We start from the raw sequence: 20,409 nt of genomic DNA on the forward strand, positions 1-20,409 counted from the left end.
ATCGAACGATTGACTTCCACCAATGACACGCGCCATATGTGACGTCATTCCTATTTTATTACAGCGCCATTCATTATAATTGCACCATCTCCCGCTTAAGGGGACGCTAGCACAAACGCGTTAGAAACGTGCAGTACTCACTAGTAAGGGGGAGAGGCCACAGCGTCTTACGCAGCCGTTTACACATGCCGGAACGTGCACTGCGTTTGCCGACGCCATCACATGACTGCTGAGAGAGTATGACCCCCGTATTCATAAACGCTCCTCGACTTGAACTTGACTTGCCACCGCCTTCAACGCGTTTCGAACGCACTGCCCAAGGCGGTGGCAAGTCAAGTTCAAGTCGAGGAGCGAACGCGTTGAAGGCGGTGGCAAGTCAAGTTCAAGTAGAGGAGCGTTTATGAATACGGGGGTAAGGCGGAGAGGCCACAGCGTCTTACACCAGCTTCTTACACGGGCCGTAACGCGCTAGCACAAACGCGTTAGAAACGCGCAGTCTTTCGTTAATGTTGGGTATTTATTGTCATCGTGGTGCTTGTGTCCATGTGTGCTTCGGGGCGTAGTGGTTAGCGCCACGCGTTCGGAAGCGAGGGGTCCCTGGTTCGATTCCGCGCTACAGACACAACTTTCGGAATTTTTTTTCTGATAAAAGTAGACGTGGCTACCTACTACGACGACGACTACTACTACTACTACTACTACTACATACTACAGAGGAGGGACAGACCCACACCCTAAGGAGCTTCGCCCCTAAAAGAAGAGACGAGCACGCGCACCCTTGTTTTATAACTGACAGCATTGGAATGTTCTCACTTAAGGTGTTGTTCATTATAAGGTTTACGGCACACTCTTCATACACCATTTTGATGCATTCAATGATGACACTTTCTACATTACAATGCTCTAATGCTAACCTGTAATACGTCATGACTGACCCTGTCAAATGCTTTCTGAAGATCTAGTTGTATCATAGCTATGTTATCACGATTTATGTCACAACATTCTAGGATAGTTCTAGCGGTGTGTATATTTGTGTAAATGGTCTTTCCTTTGATGCCACATGTCTGGTGAGGTAGAACGAGGTGTGCGATAACGCTCTGCAATCTCTTGGGTAGCACCTTTGTAAATATTATATTTATAGTCTACATTCGTAAGGCTTATTGGTCGATAGGCCTCAACAGCCATCAATTTCCTGGGATCACCTGATTTTGGAATTAATACTACATGACATTTTCTAAATGACAAAGGTGCCCTTTTTCGATCATAGCACTCATCTATCACGCGGTGTAACGCTTGTGCCAGTTCTTTCTTGAATGTTTTGTAATTGGCAGCCCCTAGTCCATCAGGCCCGGGTGCCTTGCCGGTGCTTAGCTCATCAATGGCCTGTTCTACCTCATGCAGACTAATTGGCCGCTCAAGCGTTTCTCTCACTTCATCGTCTAGCCTTGGCATGAGTTATAGAAAATAATTTCGAAAAGCTACTGCATCATTTATTTTAGGGCTTAGCAGTCTTTGATAACACTCAACAAACGCTTTCTTTATCAACTCGTCATCACGTGTCGCTTCGTTTTTATATCTTATTTATCTCTTTTTTTACTGCTTGCCTTTTTTCTTCACCGAGTACCCGCTCAGTAGGCGTTTCCCCGAGCCATAGTCTTTCCGCTCGTGCTTTCACCATCGCCCCGCAATATTTATTCTCATCGATCACTTCAAGTTTACCTTTCAGGTCACGTATTTCTTTGCTAAAGTGTCCAGCGTTAGTTCGCTCAACAGTAGTAAAAAAATCTAACGTGCTCTTCAGTTCTTTCTCTTGCTGTTTTTCATTGTTACGCAGCACGCAAGCTCGTTCAATCGCGGCAAACTTTACTTCGTTTTTAAATTGTTCCCAAACCACTTTGATATTAGAAGTTTCAAGCGAAGATATTCCGTCTATCTTCTCCTTTACTTTTTTAAGAAAAATTTCATCATCCAACAATTTACTGTTCAATTTCCACAAATTCCAACTGAATCTTGACACTTTTGTTTTGGTTCCTACTGTCGCTGTCACCAAGCAGTGATCACTAAATGTGACGTTCTTTACTCTGTACGTAGTAAGATGCGGTGTTATATCAGCAGAAACATATATGCGATCAAGTCTAGCGTGACTTACACCTTGATAGTGCGTACACTGTATGTGCACCTCGCCGTCAAAAATACAACCAACGTCGTCTAGTTCAAACTCGTTTACAAGCGCGTTTAACCGTGACGCACTTTTATCGCGATAGGTCAATCTGTTTGCTCGATCTTGCGGTCTACACACACAGTTAAAGTCCCCAAATAATATTATGTTTCTTTCGTACGTCATGCAGGCTTTCAGGTTTCCTAAGTATTCTTCGCGTTCGTGAATCTTATTCGGCGCATAAACACGTATTGCACGCCAGAGGAGGCCGAAAAAACTAAAGTCGGTGACTGGTAGCCTACCGTTATCACTAGACGTGACAGTTTGCACCACAATATCAGTGCATTTTCGAACAAGTATTATGCAACCCGCGGAAGTTCCTCTGGCGTGATACACACATACATTATATCTATTCTTGAAAGGTTCGACCATTCTGTCTGTTTGTTCTTCGCTCTCTATTTTGGTTTCCTTAACTGCCATTATGTCGATATCATCTTCTAACAAGAGCCGGCTTATCTGGCACTGCCTTCTGCGAGATGCCAAACCCCTCACATTTAACGTCCCTACACAAAAGGGAACTGTCAGATCAACAGCCATGTGGAGATTAGGCATACAGACAGAATGGTACTCACGTCTGGGCAAGCAATAAAGACAAAGAACAGTACGCGGCACAATCTACATGTCCGCTAGCGCAGGTCTTCAACTGAGGGCACGTTGTCTCGGCACAGTCCGTTCCCCGCTAACATGGGGACGGTGCTGAAGTCGTCCGCCTGTCAGGCGGCACGTTCGGCTTCGGTTTGAAGCCGGGTCGCCTTGTTATAGGCGTCTTCGGTGAGGGCTCGCCGCTGCTCGATCGTTCCGGTGTGTCTTCATATCCATCGGTGACCTCACGAGGACTCTTTGCAGCTGCTTTGGCGGCTGCAATCATTTCGACATCCTCAGACTCCTCGGTCCCGTCTTTCGTGGTCGACTCCGACGTGCTCGCTGATGGCGCGCCCTTTGTCCCAGTCATGTTTTCTTCGGTAGTCGGTTTCCGAGACAGCGCGCTCTTTGCCTCGACAGTCTGGCCGCCACTGAAGCCCTTGGTTTCCTCCTGTGTGGGAGTCGCTTCGGGGTGCGTGTTATCTGCCGCCTGCTCTTCGGTCTCTGCTGGGCACGCCGCATCAGCGTCAGCGTGGTCCATTATGTGTTCAAGCATTTCGCGCCTTTAACTGGTCTTATCACCACGGCATACGACCTCACGCACTCTTGTTCTCCGTGGCCGTAGCGGCGGCAAAGTTCACAGCGTGGTATGCGGCACTCGCGCGGGATGTGTCCCGTTCCATGGCACCGGAGGCATAACGGGGGTCTTCCGGTAACATGCACGAGCGCTAAGTTCTCCGCGACACGCACCTGGTGCGTCTTCAACTGTCACGGCAGGTTTTGGCTGGAGTGTCACCAAACGGGTGGTGGACCCTTTGTCATTGCATCCCTGTACTCGCCACTTTTCTCGGGTGACGTCTGTAACCTTTCCGTAAGGGGCTAAGGCTGCGCGAACATTGTCGTCATGAACGAAGTGCAACAGCCAATAAAGCTTCAGCCTGATGCCTTGGTTGCAGGGATCAAATAAGACGCAGGGTTGGTCTTTACGTTGAAAGACTCCGCCGCTAGCATCTTTTTCTTCGCTGCCTCATCACGGAAGGTCACCGCCCATACGCGGTTCAATTGGAAAGCGCCAAGGGCCACCACTTCCGGCAGAAGTGCAAGACGCGCGATAGCATCTCGAAAGTGCTCGACCCGATACGGCCTGTTTTAACGTCAGCGTGTAAAAATACAGTGTACAAAACTGAAGTACCTGACGGCAGATGAGGCAAAACAACTAGGTATTCCGGGTAAGGCTTATCCGTATACACCTGGTACCACGGCCGAGGGCCGCTGTAACCGCACCTACGGAGCAAGGCATTCTGCGTCCGTTCACTGCGGTGGCCGGAAGTCTTTGCCACTGAGCTATTTCGGCACAAAGATTACCCACGCCGCGCAGCTCAATTCGATTGTTTCATTCCCATCAGACTGCACTTTAACGTATTCGCAGTATGCGCAACCCTTATTTAAATAGATTCACTCCAGCACTTCCATTCCGCAACGCACTCTTTGTCGAAGTTTAACCGTGGCGGCGATGCGGAAATAGCCGAAAAGCTTACTATGAAGTATGACTGCCCTTATCTTTTGTTATGTACAGCTGTCGAAAAAAAAAGAAACCACGATGGACCTGCCCAAACCCGGGACCTTTAGATCTTCAGGTTAACGCTCTCTCAACTGAGCTATTTCGGCACAACGAATATCCACGCCGTGCAGCGCCATTCGATTGTTTCATTCCCATGAGAGTGCACTTTAACGTATTCGCAGAATTCCCATACCCTTTTTTAAACATAATCACTCCAGAACTGGCTTTCCGCAACGCACGCTTCCTCCAAGTTTAACAGTGGCGGCGATGCGGAAATGACCGAAAAGCTTACAATGCAGTATGACTCCCGACGTGTTTTTTATGTACGGCACTTGAAAAAAAAAAGAAACCACGATGAACATGCCAAAACCCGGGATCGAACCAGGGACCTTCAGATCTTCAGTCTAACGCTTTTTTTTCTTTATTGCCGGTTTTTCAACAACGCAACACGTAGCACACATCACAATTGAGACGTCAAAACAAGGTTACATTAAGGTTGTTGTTGTAATGCACATAATGCCGTCAGTCACGTGGTGACTGGCGATGTCATTTAAAATTATTTTAGTGTATTCAAGGGTTCCACGCTGGCAATCCAGGGGGAAACACATTCTTTTGTTTTTTCTACTTCTATTAAACGAGCCATGCTCTCTCGAAAGTAGAGCCTTGCCGGTCTTCTATCTGGTTCACAGTAGAAGCCAGCCATTCGTGAGCGCCATACACTGTGCAGGCCAGTCAACATAATCAGATCAAAAGGTACTCCTTCTTCGTTTTCTATTGCAAGTTACCTGATGCCGTGCGTATCTAGCGCGAATACTTTTTTCATTGTCCGCTGCAACACATCCCAAAAAAATACCCCCTCCCAACAGTGAAGAAAAACGTGATCGATGGTTTCCCGTTGTTTGCAAATAAAACAGTGAGAACCCCAGGGCATATAAAACCCACGCTCCTCCAGGAACGTTCTCACTGGTAGCGTCCCGGTATGCAGTTTGAAAAAAAAAGACTTCACACTTGGGCGCTACTTGCATTCTTTTAACTCTTTTCAGGACATTCTGACCCTGGCCAGCACAGTATATGGCTCTGTACAAGGGAACTGGCAACACTATGTCACATATGTCTTTATACAATTTTCTCTTTGTAACAGAATACAAATAATCATTAGAAAACCGAACGCATAAAAATCGCACAATTGATACTACTTCCCGAAAGTAACCCTGCACCGTACTCGACATGACATGGGTGCTAATAACATAGTCGGGTAACAGTCGCCCTTATCTTGCCTGGCATACCGTTTGCAGGAATGGGTCGCTTAACTCGCGAAAAAAAAAACCTGTTCACTAACTGTTTGAGAAAGAGATGTGCCAGTCCAAGCCCCCCACACTTTACTCTCCTGAAGAATAAGGATTATAAACAGGGATAAGGTGCCTCAGAAAGGCTGGCCAACGTTTCGATAGGACCTATCTTCGATAGGTCCTCCTATCGAAACGTTATCGATACTAATCGATACAACACACTGCAACATCATCTGCATATACGAGCAATTTTACCTCTGACGCTTGTAAACACAAACCGGTAATAGAAATATTTTCAAGTACTGACAAACATAACGTTTCAATATAAATGCAGAACAGAAGTGGACTTATGGGGCAGCCCTGGCGCACGGAACGCTGGATTTTGATGGGGGCCCCCAATGCCTTGTTAATAATTAGTCTGGTAGAGCAATTCCGATACGCCAGAGCTACACCGTCCATGATGATGGACCCAACATTAATGTGTTCTAATATGGTAAACAAAATAACATGCGCTACACAATCAAATGCCTTCTCCAGGTCCAACTGGAGTACGGCCACACAAGCTTCCAGGGAATTGCAACACTCTAGAACGGACCGCATCTTGTGAACATTCGTAGCTATAGTGCGACCCTTAATTCCACATGTTTGGTGCGGACCGACTATGTCTTTAATAACTGTCTGAAGTCTAGCAGCTAGAACTTTCATTAAAACCTTGTAGTCCACATTTGTGAGTGCTATTGGCCTGTATGATGTTACTTGCTTCAGCTTATCCTCATCCTCTAACTTCGGAATCAGCACCGTGTGGGATTCACTGAACGACGGTGGTAATACCTTTCCTTCGTACGCTTCGTTGAAAACTGCTACGAGTACTTCTGACAATTCCTTTTTAAACCACTTGTACCAAGCAGCGCAAAGCCCATCAGGGCCAGGCGACTTGCCGGGATTCAAGTTATCAATGCGCGTTCCACTTCAAAAACAGTTATCGGCGCTTCTAATTCAGCTTTCGTTTCATCACTCAGTTGGGGCATGCGTGCTAAAAACTTCATTTTATAGCGTTCCAGGTCTACCTGCCTATGTGCAAATAGATTCTCATAGTGCTGAAAGAACACACGTGCTATGCTATCGGTACCTGTAACTTCGTGACCGCTTGCTTCGATCACGTCAACCTGATTGCGTCGTGCGTGCGCCTTTTCCAGTCCAAGCGCCCTTTTTGTGGGTGTCTCCCCCACAGCAAAGGACTCGGCTCTAGCACGAACAATCGCGCCGCGATAACGTTCCTCGTCATGCAGTTCAAGTTGCTGTTTGATATTCCGTATATCACTTTTGAATGCTCCCGGCTCTTGGCACTCCAATTCTGTCAACTTTTCCAAGGTTGTTCTTAGTTCTTTTTCTTTCTTTTTTGCTTCATAATTTAATGTGACGGTACGATCGATGGCTTTCATTTTAATCCGCTGTTTAAACTCTTCCCATCGTTCTGCAAATTTACCTTCTCCGTTCAGAAGAGTTTCTGCGATGCACTCCAACACCTCTGCTACGAAACTTTCATCAGTGGTCAGTTTCGAATTCATTTTTCACAGTTCCCAAGAGAAGCTGCAACCTTTTGTCTTTCTTCCTATGTCACATTTAACTAGACAATGATCAGTGAAGGAAATAGGACAGACATTGTAACTGTTGGACATGGGTATTGCTGCAAGCGACACGTAAATGCGATCTAAACGCGCATGGCTGTTTCCCTGAAAGTGCGTGAAACGCACATCTCGCGTCCCCATCATGCAGTCAGCCACGTCCTCCAATTCCCATTCAGTAATTATCTCGGCCAAAATGTCCCGACCTTTATCGCTCTTTAGGCCTCGATTTTACCTATCTCTGGCATTGAGAACACAATTAAAATCACCTAACAGTACCATATGCTTATCAGAAGACATGTGCTCCTTTAACTTTGAAAAAAATGCGACGATCTTCTGGCACATTTGGCGCATAAATGCACACCACACGCCATTCAAGCCCACTCAAAACAAAATCGCACGAAACTAACCGGCCCGATGAACATGAAAAAATACCTTGCACCGCGAGGCCCGATTTCTTAACAAACAATACGCAACCCGCCGACGCCCCTATGGCGTGGCTCACTATCGCGTAATACCGCGACGTAAACCACTGCACCATGCTCCGTGTCTCCTCGTCACCATCCATTTTTGTCTCTTGCACTGCTAACACGTCAAGGTCATGGTCCACCAGGAGCCTGAACACTTGGCTCTGCTTTCGCTTGGCGGCCAGACCTCGAACGTTTAGCGTCGCCAATCTAAGCGTCGGGTTGGTTGCCATGGCTGTCTAGTGAAATGAGATTGGGCCCGGAGCATGGTGCTTACCTTTAGCGTCTAGCTCTCCGCTAGACGGCCCCAGGTCCACCCGGTGGACCGGTGCCACTGGAGAGCGGTGGTGGCTTGTTGTCAGTCTTTTTTTCCGCTGTATTAATGTTGGGACGTGGCTTGTAGCTGCTGCGCCTGCCCACAGAGGCGGCCCGTCTCCGCTACTTCCTTGGTTCGCTGCGTTGCTGCCTGCAGGCTGTTCAAGAGGACGTTTGACAGAGGCTCCGACGTTGCTGCCCGTTGCGTCGTTCTTTTCCGACGGGTCTTCCACTGTCTGCATTGGCACACATGCATCCGTTGAGTTGCTTGTGCTTTCTTCCTTAGTCTTGTCCGCTGTATCTTCTGCCCCTCCATCGGTAGCCTTGTTGTCCACTGGTGCCACCGCCTCAACAGCCGGTGCAAGCGAACAGGCTGCAGCACTTGGGGTTGCCTGGTCGCCTGCCCCATTTACCGCGTCCTCGGCCTCGGCCACATCCATCACCAACTGCGCGGCGTCGTCACCCTCGGTCGGCCCGGTCGCAGAAGCGTACGTGCGTATGCACTGGTCTTCCGAGTGACCAAACCTGCGGCATTGCGAGCACCGAGGGACCTTGCACTCCCGACTGTACTATCGTGAGCAATATGAGCTCGAACACGCGAGCGCGTGGAAAATAGCCTCGAACCCTACATCGGCCGATTTGCAGCGGCCGCTTTTGGAAACAAACTGGAAAGGGCGCCGCGCTTCCGCCGGCTGTTCACACTCCCGCCTCGATATCATTGCTGCAAAACGGTAGCTTCTAGCATGTCACTGGCCGCTAGCGGTGATATCAATTCACATCAACGCGCACAGCTACATCAAATGACCCATCAGGCTATGCAGCTGCTGAGATATCGGCTGTGACGTAGACTGCCATAATGCACAGGTCATGCTTGTATTAAATCTAGGCGGTATTGGCTGAGCGTCCGGACACGCCACTTTTATCACTTTTTTTTTGTACGCTAGCGAAGCGGGAGTGCCAACAGTTAGCGGAAGAGCGCCCCTCCTTTCCCCTCCGGTTTCGGCAGCGCCATCCACGTATGACGCTATCTAGGTTTTGAGGCTATTTTCCACGCGCTCCCGTGTTCGAGCTCATATTGCTCACGATAGTACATGACCAGAGCCATGGCAGCGCAAGCACTGCATTGGGCGGCCAGGCACGACCACAAGTGCCAGTTCACCTGCGACCCTGATTTGGTGTGGGAGGTCTTCCAGCTTCACGCCGCTCTTGAGCAACACGGAGCGGGTAGTCGTCCCCTTGTCGCTGATTCCTTGTACCCGCCATCGCTCTCGGGTGACCTGAACGACCTTTCCAAAGGCCGCCAGCGCCGTTCTTACATCTTCATCAGCCACACCATGTATTAGCCAATGAAGACGCAGCCGTACCTGCTGGTCTTGTGGATCAACCACGATGCAGCGCCGCCCCTTTACCTCGAGCTCCTTGACGTCCAGCAGCCGTTTCGTGGCGTCGGCGTTTTTCATGGTCACCGCCCAGACGTAGTTGATCTGGTAAGCCCCAAGCGCAAGCACCTCCGGCAGTAGTCCTGTTGGGCCGAGAGCGTCCCGAAAATCCTCAGCTCTGTAGGGTCTGGCTCGCACGTCACCGTGCAAAAACACGGTGTTCAGCACCACGCGTCCATTTCGCAGGGGAGGCAAAATAATCTGATAGCCTGTGTCGTCTTCACCGTTCACCCTGTTTCCGCGGCCAACTAGGGCCGCTATCGCCGCTCCATTGGAGCCCATGACTCTGCTGACCGCTCAGCTCGGCTGCCGGAAGCAGAATGACGGAGCTATTTCGGCACAACGAATACCGACGCCGTGCAGCCCAATGCGATTGTTTCATTCCCATGACAGTGCAATTTAACGTATTCGCAGTATGCGCAACCCTTATTTAAATAGATTCACTCCAGCACTACCTTTCCGCAACGCTCTCTTCGTCTAACAGTGGCGGCGATGTGGCAATGACCGAAACGCTTACAATGCAGTATGACCCCCGACGTGTTTATGTACGGCAGTTGAAAAAAAAAAGAAACCACGATGAACATGCCGGAACCCGGGATCGGACCGGGCACCTTTAGTTCTTCAGTCTAACGCTCTCCCATCTGAGCTTTTTCGGCTTTTTTTTTCTTTATTGCCGGTCTTCGACATACACAGATAACATATACACTTTACAATGATAAAAGCAATGACCGTCTTAGGTCCTTGCAAATAGTTAAAAACACTTGATCGCCACTAATTCTTCCAATACATGTATCCATTCGGGGGGTTCTTTTTTTGCTCGGTAAGCTTCACGCAGATACAGCATGCTTTCCATAAAATGATCTTTCGCAGGACGAATAACTAGCCTCTCATGGCGGACATCCATTCGAGTCTTCCAGACGCTGTGTAAACACAGTGCCATAAACCTGTCACATGGCTTATTTGCGTTTTCAGTTGGCAAGAAGCGGATGCCGTATGGTGTAATCGGCAATCCTTCTTTCAACGTTCGTTGTAGGATGTCCCATAGGAACACCGCATCTGAACAATAAAGAAACATATGCTCAATAGTTTCCGGTTGCCTGCATCTCAGGCAGTTCACGGACCACGGTACAAAGATTCCCCTTTCCCTCAGCCATGGCTTCACTGGAAGCGTTCCAGTGTGTAATTGAAAGAAAAACGTTTTTACGGATGACCGTATCGGCATCCGCTTCACTCTTTTCAGCACATTCCTTCCACTGGATTCAACGTGGTACATTGAACGATAAACAGGCGCTGGCAATGATACATCAAGTAAATCTTTGTAAAGTCTTTTGCGCTTAACAGATGCAAGGTAATCCATTGAAACGCGCACGTGTAAGAATTCAAAAGACAACACGACTTCTCGCAGGAAGCCTCTGATCCTAGGTCCTATTGTATAATTTGAGGACACAACAAATTGAGGCAGCGCGTTACGCAAACGCGTTTGAAGGACTGCGCACAAAAACGGATCTTTTTGATCACGTAGAAACAAAAATCTGGACACGACTTGTCTTAAAAAAAGATGAGCTAACCCTAGGCCTCCACTTTTCACCGTCCTAAACAAATTAGTGCGACTGGTGCGCTCCCAGACGGAACCCCAAATAAAGATGGCAAACTGCCTGTGTATTCTTTGTATGCTGACTCTTGATGCGCATAGTGCTTGCAGCACATACCAAATTTTGGCCACTAAGAATACATTACACACCGTTGCTCGGCTGAACATTGACAGATGTCGTCCACCGAACTTCGCCGTTTTTGCTTTCATTTATTATACCTCTCCTTGCCAATAATCTTTTGTGTCCTGGTGTTGTTGTAGAGGTACCCCTAAGTACTTGGTCGGCAATTTGTCCACTGTATTTTTGCAAAAAATGGAGGTGTGTCCTCCCACGGTCCATACCATATGTCAGTCGACTTGGCCCAATAAATTACGCTTCCTGTCATTTTACAATATTTTGTCACAACATTCACAGCATTGCTTACACTCTGCGTGTCATCACAAAAAACAGCGACGTCATCCGCGTATGCCAGCAGTTTTACTTCACTGTAACCCACTCTAAAGCCTCTGATGCCTCTATCATTTATTATCTTTAGACACAATGGCTCAAGATATAGGGGCAAACAGTAAAGGGGATAAACCACATCCCTGTCTAACGGAAGATCTGACTTGAATGCTGGTGCTGAGTGTTCTGTTGACTATCACTTTTGTGGAGATGTCTGCATAGCACATAGCACAAAAGAATAGCACAAAGAATAGCATAGCACAAAAGAATAGCGTGCGTCACCCTATCGAATGCTTTTTCCAAGTCCAATTGTAGCATGGCCACCCTACCAGAAAAGTCATCACAATGCTCAAGTACTGTTCTTGCTACGTGTGCGTTAGTGGTAATTGACCTGCCCTTGATGCCACATGTTTGATGTGGCCCTATCAACCGTGTTATTATGCTTTGTAACCTTCTACCCAAAAGTTTTGTGTATACTTATAGTCTGTATTTGTTAGGCTGATTGGACGATAGGCTCACACAGATAGGAGAGATGTGGAATCGGTGGTTTTGGTATCAGTACAATGTGGCTCTCGCGAAACGATGGCGGCAGTAACTGGTTTTCATAAGCTTCTGTGAATACGTGATAAAGGGCTGTAGCTATTCCTGTTTTGAAAAATTTATAGAATGCCCCACTCAATCCGTCAGGTCCTGGCGTTTTGCCAGGGCTCAAGTCATCTATAGCTTCCTCTATTTCTTTGATGCTAATTGGCATTTCTAATCTTTTTCGGTCTTCCTCTTCCAGTGGTGTAAGGTGTAAGAATTCGCAATAGAAACCTTGTTCACATTGCGGTTCCTGTCCTAAAAGTTCGTCGTAATATTCTACAAAGGCGCGTTGGATGGTTTCTTTGTCCCGTACTACTACATTTTGGTATGTTATCGCATTTATCTCTTTTCTCGCGGCATAACTCTTTTCATCAGAAAGCGAGCGCTTTGTAGGTTGTTCCCCACACCATAAACGTTCTGCGCGTGCGCGTATAATTGCACCACAATATTTTTCCTTATCGACAAGTTCCAACTGTGCTTTAGTTTGTTTTATTTCTTTTGCGAAACATCCCGGATGGTTGCTCTCCATGCTTAAATAAAAGTTGAGCTCACTTTGTAATTCCATTTCTTTTCTTTTTTCCTCGTGGTGTAAAACACTGGATCTTTCTATCGCTGTTAACTTCGTTTCTTGCTTAAAACACTCCCACTTTTCTGTATAATCTTTTTGACCACCCGATAACGCTCTTTGATGCTATCTAGATTTTTTTTACAAAGGTTTCGTCCTGCAGCAGTTTTTCATTGAGTTTTCATAGTCCCCAGTTGAAACTGTACGGCTTTTTTGGACCAAGTGAAAAAAGGACCAAACTGTGGTCGCTAAAATAAACATGGCTGATTTCATAATCACTGCACAATGGTATCGCTTCCGCAGAAACATAGACACGATCCAGTCTTGCGTGGCTGTCCCCTTGAAAATGAGTGAACTGAGGTGCATCATTATTGGCCAAAACAGCGCCTACATCCTCTAAATTATGTTCTTCCACCAGTGCCGCTAAACGTAGCGCACTTACATCGAGACCAGGCTGCTTACGGGATCTGTCTTCCCCTTTGCAGACACAGTTGAAGTCTCCCATGATGACTATGGTTCTCTCACACTTCAAGTGACATTCCACGCTTTCAAAAAACGCCCTGCGCTTGGCTGTTCTATTCGGCGCGTAAATGCAGATAACACGCCACTTCAGAGTACAAAACAAAAAATCACACATTATAATGCGCCCGCTATCATCACTAAATACATTTTCAACAGATATCCCAATATTATTCCGTAGAAAGAGCGCACAGCCCCCAGCCCTTCCAACAGAATGGGAAACACACACATAATATCTAGTTATGAAAGGTTGCACTAGGCGGTCCGTCCCATCCTCAGTTTCAATCTTTGTTTCCTGAACCGCAATGATGTCGAGATTCTTTTCGATGAACAAGCGGTTAAGCTGACATTGCTTCCTCCTTGCAGTAAGACCCCGCACGTTAATCGTGCCTACGCGTAAGGGTGTTTCGAGGCGTAACTCCATTTCTACAAGAAACAGATCGCAATCTATGCACTGCTATTGTCGGCTACGAAAGGTCACTCACATTGCCTTCACGTGTCTGCAGTCAGCTTGCACGCTTGACTGGCATTCCATCCACAGCTCCGAAGTAGTAGCATTGTCTTCCCCCACCCCCCACTGAAACGGGCACAAACACACGCAAGTACGACGTATTAAGTCGGAGGTGTCCCCGACACCTTTCTGTCCGGCGGTATGTTTGGCGCCGGTCGAAAGGTAGGCCTCCGGACAGTTGCTGTCTTCACAGGTGGCTCGCTCGCGGTTGGGGTGCTCGACTGTTGGTCCCAGCCGGCACTTTCTTCGTGCGTTCTCTTAAGCCCCAACCACAGGCACGCTTCGCCACGCGCCGGCACGCGCCAATGCGTCAAATGCTTCAAAAGCGTCAGTCGCGAACGGGGTGGCGCGTGCCGGCGCGCGGAGATTTTGCCAGCTGCCGATGCTAGAAAACCACCGGCGCGAGCCGACGCGACGCCGGCGTCCACCAATCAGAGGCTGCAAACCGTCGCCGGCGTCCACCCATCAGAGTCCGCGAAGCCTCTGGCTGCTACGCCTGATGATGGCCGCCGATGCGAAGGCGCCGACACCAACGATCGTCCGAGTGCTTCGGAAGCACGACGCGCGCGACAGTGTTTTTAAAGACAGTGTTGTGATACGAGGCCGACACGACCCACTACCGTGGGTGGTGGAAGTGCGACGAGAATTCGTGCCGCGTTCGAACGACGCCGCCGAACCCAACCTGCCGGCCCGCTGGAATACCGCCGATCTCAGTGCGATCCGTCTGCTAAAACATTAAACCGAATCACGATTGCAGACGATTGCGAAAACGCCTGTGCATGTTGTATGTATATTTTCTTGTGATCGAAACGAATGGAAACTTGCTTTCGAAGTGCGAAGTCTGGATAATCAGCACTCGTCTACCGCCGATGTTGTTTACATTACGCGTAGGCCTAGTGCGTCCGTCGAGTTCGACCGGCGGTGAACGAGCCTAGCTGAGAAACTCTGCCGAAGGAAATGAAATTTCAGTTACGTTTTGCGCTGCTGTGATTTGAAATATGGCTCTCCTGACTTCGTGCTGTGTGTGGTGTGGTGTAAATGACCCGTGTGAAACTTCAGGTGGTGAACCGCGGCGTGTTTCGTGTGTGAATTATGTGGCCTCAGGACTCGGGTTTCACGGGCGAGCTCTGCGCTGTTTCCAGCGGCAAAGATAACTTGCGAAAGCGAAAGACGCTAGTAGCCGAACAATGGGAAATACGCGTACATCTTCAGCCATGCCATCCGTTTAGTTGAAAGTGCACTCTTCGATTCGGCATGTGAAATCTAGTTCAGTACAAGTTCACAGTACTCCTTCACTCACTTCTTTCAAGTGCAGGTGTCTTATGGGCTAGTTAGGGATAAATCGCTCGTGCAGCGCTCAAGAACGCTGACACACTGAAGGAAACGTGATACAGCACTGTCATGTTTGAGTCTTTGTGTTCTTGTAGTTGAGCACAAATGATTGAGGACCTTCATCGAGAAAGTGCAAGAATTGGGTTGAAGATGAATATGCAGAAGACAAAAATAATGTTCAATAGCCTGGCAAGGGAACAAGAATTCAGGATCGCCAGTCAGCCTCTAGAGTCTGTAAAGGAATATGTTTATCTAGGTCAATTACTCACAGGGGACCCTGATCATGAGAAAGAAATTTACAGAAGAATAAAATTGGGTTGGAGTGCATACGGCAGGCATTGCCAAATCCTGACTGGGAGCTTAGCACTGTCGTTGAAAAGAGAAGTGTACAATCATTGCATTCTACCGGTGCTAACATATGGGGCAGAAACTTGGAGGTTAACAAAGAAGCTCGAGAACAAGTTAAGGACCGCACAAAGAGCGATGGAACGAAAAATCTTAGGAGTAATGTTAAGAGACAGGAAGAGAGCGGTGTGGATCAGAGAACAAACGGGGGTAGACGATATTCTAGTTGACATTAAGCGGAAGAAATGGAGCTGGGCAGGCCATGTAATGCGTAGGATGGATAACCGGTGGACCATTAGGGTTACAGAATGGATACCAAGAGAAGGGAAGCGCAGTCGAGGACGGAAGAAAATCAGGTGGGATGATGAGGTTAGGAAATTCGCAGGCGCAAGTTGGAATACGCTAGCGCAAGACAGGGGCAATTGGAGATCGCAGGGAGAGGCCTTCGTCCTGCAGTGGACATAAATATAGGCTGATGTTGATGATGATGATGATGAGTTGAGCACGTGGAAAAAAAGTCTGTTTGCACTATTTGTACCGTGTGCAATGCATAGGAGGACCTGCGTCATAGAAGACTTATGCATGCCGCTGCGTATACCAAGATTGCTTCGATGCCTGCTTGACAAGCAGCACGTACTGAGTCAGTGAAACTGTAATTGGCTTTTGATATTTTTTTTGTTTATGGAAAGAGCAGATGGTGTGAGTGCATGCATTGCAGGGAAGGGGTAAAGGTGTCATCAGTGCTTTGCGCTGTCGGTATGCTTAAGCTGCCCAAATCTCTTCACCTTGCACTAAAATGCATCTCTCTGTGATACTATAAACTGTAGTCGGGAAAAAGATTGCCTCAAAACCAAGTTCCTAATGCATCTTCGCAGAATGTGTTTAATTAACTAGTTAACACTTGCACTGCAACATTGTGCCAATACGCAGCGCAGCATATGCGCTTGAAATAAATACATTTTGTAAAGGTGGACGACTGGGCCTACAATAACAAACTTTGTGTTAGCACTGAAATAAGTGCTGCCATGCATATCAGCCACACCACAACCTCTGTGCACCCAACCTACTTCTTCGGTGGCACCCCCATGAAGGCCGTTCGGGCCCTTCCCACCCTGGGTGAAATATTCAGCCCTTCTCTTGACCTTTCCGCACAAGTCACTAGGGTCGTCGCGTTCTGGGATTTGTGACCTGTCTCTCCCTTCCCTGGGGACCTGAGGTTTTCAGAGCACTCTACACTTCTCTCGTACCACCACAGCTTGCGTACTGCTCATCAGTTTAGTCCCCTTACCAAACTCATCTCGCTGACAAACTTGAGCTTGTTCAGCGCCAGGCAACGCGCACCCTCTACTTCCATCTTTTCGATCGTCGCAAGCTCATGCCAGCCTACAAGGATCACCTCAAAGCCCTTAGGTGCCGCACCCTGCAATACCAGCGCAACATTGCACTTGTCCGTCTATTCTGCAGGGCGCTGTGTGGCTCTCTGCAAACACTTATATTTCTTCTTCTGTCCGTCTGAACAAGCCATCAGGACAGCCTGAGCCCCATCACACCTGTACAGTCCAACGCAACTCCATTCTTATACAGAGCTTTCTCTCCATTAGGACTCCCATTCCTTGTGACCGTAGTGAACTGGCACTCCTGTGCATTGTGCACCGTCGACTTCCCAGTTGTTGCCCTGTATGTGCGTGTGACGTGTTTTGCAAGTGAGCAAGCGTGTTTGTGTGTGTGTGTGTGAGCGAGCGCGTCATCTAGAGCAAATTCCTGCTCTAGATTGCTGACTATCAGACGCTCTAGCGCACAGGCATGAGCCTTACTTTTTTAGCCTTGCGAGCTGTCTAGAGTGCCATGGTACTGCTAAAATTATTTATTTTTATTATTATTATGATCCCTACAACCACATTGATGGTGTTGAAGCCAGCATGACACATAATTCAAAATATTTTTGGAGCTTCGTGCGCTGTCATTCTTCTAAAGAGAGCACCAAAGAGATGTCTTCTTGATGAAAATGGTGATGATGTCTTGAACACTGTTGATGCATTTTCAGAACATTTCTGTTGTTTCTATGGTGTAAAGGATGCTTCAAGTAACCTTCCTCCTCAGCCTGGCACAGTGTTTATGCTATCAGTCAACGAAGATCTTGTTTTCAAGTGTATGAAGTGCCTCAAACCTTCCCTTTTTGTGGTGTTCATGGTATTCCTCCTACACTGCTTAAGACATACAGAAGCGTCCCTGTTGTCCCAAGCATCTTCCATAGTTCCCTAAAGTCTAGCATATTTTTAGCACGGATATTGCGAGTGCAGTTACTAAATACCAGCCTATATCTATCTGCTGCATTGAGTCAAAAGTGTTTGAATCGGTATTGCATTCCCTGCTTTCTGTTAGTGCTAAGAACATTTTAATAGATAGACAGCATGGCTTTGTATGCAGACGATTTAAGGGTATTTAAGACTGTCAACAGTGTTCACGACTGCATTGACCTCCAAAAGGACATTTTCTCACTCTCAAGCTGGTGCAGAAACAATAATGGTATGCACTCCTAAATGCTTCCAAAACTATGGTATTAAGTTACACGCGCAAAGCACACTATGTACAATTTTCATATGCCTTTCGGGATGCTCCACTGCCCAGGGTCGATGAAATCAAAGATCTTGGTGTGTACTTCGACAAAACACTAAGCTTCTGTTCACACATTAAATATGCACAACGTGCCCTTCACGCTCTTGGAATTGTATGTCGTATGTTGCATGATGGCCACTCACCTGTTCTGTTTCTGAAATCGTATGCTGCTGTGTGCCTTCCACTACTAGAGTAAGTCTATGTAGATTGAGGTACAACATGCAAATCTAATTCTGACATCACTGAATGCATCCAGAATAAATTGATATCTGTCTTCAAGCACCACGTTTGCCATTCTGGCGACCATAGTCCAGCACTCTCAAATGTACCTCCACTCACACCTCTAGACTCCCTTAAACCTCACCCCTTCGATTAATAAAGTTGTTAGTCACTCATTCAAGACATATTAAATCATGCCTTTTCGTTCCTGTATAAGGTGGTCCATGGCATTATATTTTCCCAATGCTGCGCAATTTTTCGTGCTACAACAGTATACCAGGTAACATTCCACATTCTCTGCCTGGCCTTGTTCCAATAAAGACTGTCCTATATATGGCTCGACTCCAAAAAACGTAAGAATTGTGCCTGCATTGACATACTTCAGAGTTCATTTTCTACGTATTGTATATATGTAGATAATCATGTTGTATGATTAACTGCAGTTTACGCTTCCTTGTTTTCTTTTTCCTTATATGTTTCTCTATCTCGCACTGTTTTGTCTTCCACATTTGTGTTCTCTGTACATTTTGTCTCGCATATTGCTTTTTAAGTGCACCAGTCAGAGGCCCTCTAGCTGTTTCTGGGCCCTATAATAAACATTTGATTGGTTATTGTTACTGTAATATGAAATTGATCTTTAAATATGCACTAGTATATTAGTTTAGTTCAGTAGCTTTTGTGCAATATTATTATAGTGTAACAGTTTTGTAAAGCATCCATTAGGTGTAATAAAATGCTGTTTGCTTGATCATATGCATTTTGCCATTAATTTTTTCTGGGGTTTAATAATGGCTGGCTGCCATGTCCAGTGTTGTGCAATAAAATAATATGGCACAGCAATTGTTACATGCCTCACAGAACAAACTGAATGTCTTTCTCAATCAAAACATCATTGTAGGCTGAAAACAATAAACCCCCAAACTGGTATTTCTTTTTTTTCTTTTTTGTGTGGCGACTTGAAGTGTATAAATTTTAAAAATAACCTGTTTACATATATTTCTTTATATTATGCAAATGAGCTGCCCCATACATTTGAATAAGTGCTTCAAGAGTACGAATAAGTGCTTCAAGGCCTCCCGATGCGGTGTTGATGCTTCAAAACAACCTAGAAAAATTAAATGTTCCATGGGAAAGATTACACAGAAACAAGAATCAGGAGACAAGCTACGAAACTGGTAAATTTTGGCTGTTCTAAATGTCTCTTTGTGAGCGCCACAAGTGTTTAAATTTTTTTGCTGATTTTCTCAGAACCCACTTACTCGTTTCATTCATGCACCAACAAGCATAATTAAATTTATAATACAGATTTTTCGCTGATGCTTTGCGTAGTTCATAGGTAATTCTTACGTAGTTGGCTGTGCAACGAACTACAAAAAAAAAGATCATACGAGAGCTATTGATGTGACATGTCATGCATGCTCGTGCAGGTGTTTGCAAAGCGATCTTGCAGACGACAACGCGAACGCAATCGCTGATATCGATAGCTGGTGCAGTTACGTTACTTGAAGGAAACCGTTGCGGCAGGCGTACATTTATTAATCAAACGTGTTTTTTATATCTAAAATAGCATACAGATCACTGACTTATTGTTTCAAGCTCAGTTTACAGAAGGCTGTTTTAGGCCGCACTTGGACGGTTGAAGACAAAATGGTCAAGCAACAGTGCACTGCAGCCGAGGAGCGAGCGCCGGCACGCGTCAGAGCTAGTATCCGGTGGTTGCACGCCCTTTTCCTCCAGCCGACGCGAAGCGGCGCGTTCGCTTGTCGGCGCGCGCTGAAGCGTGCCGACGCATGCCTGTGGTTGGGGCTTTAGCCGCTGCCGCCGCTTTGCTGCTTTCCGTAGTGTCCATGACGCATGCATCATCCTGGGAAGTTGTTACGGAGGGTTTCTTGCCTGCACTTGCGTCGTTGTTTGTTTCAGCCTCTTTAGCAGGTTTAGGCGCGCCTGATGTCAAAATGGCTTCACTCGCAACCTGCGTAAGATCGTGTTTCTCCGTCGTTACCGCCAAGTCTTTCTTCGAAGGCGGCGACAAGGTTGGTCCAGACGCACTGACAATTTCCTCCGCGTCAACTTCGTCCATAAGGAGCTCGTTGACGATTTCCTCATTTTTTGGTGGCCCTGCAATGCTTGCGTACGTGCGTACGCACTGACTTTCTTCGTGGCCGAATCTTCGACACACAGAACA

This window comes from Dermacentor silvarum, chromosome 1 (genome assembly GCF_013339745.2).
Source record: "Dermacentor silvarum isolate Dsil-2018 chromosome 1, BIME_Dsil_1.4, whole genome shotgun sequence".
NCBI classification, from domain to species: Eukaryota; Metazoa; Arthropoda; class Arachnida; order Ixodida; family Ixodidae; genus Dermacentor; species Dermacentor silvarum.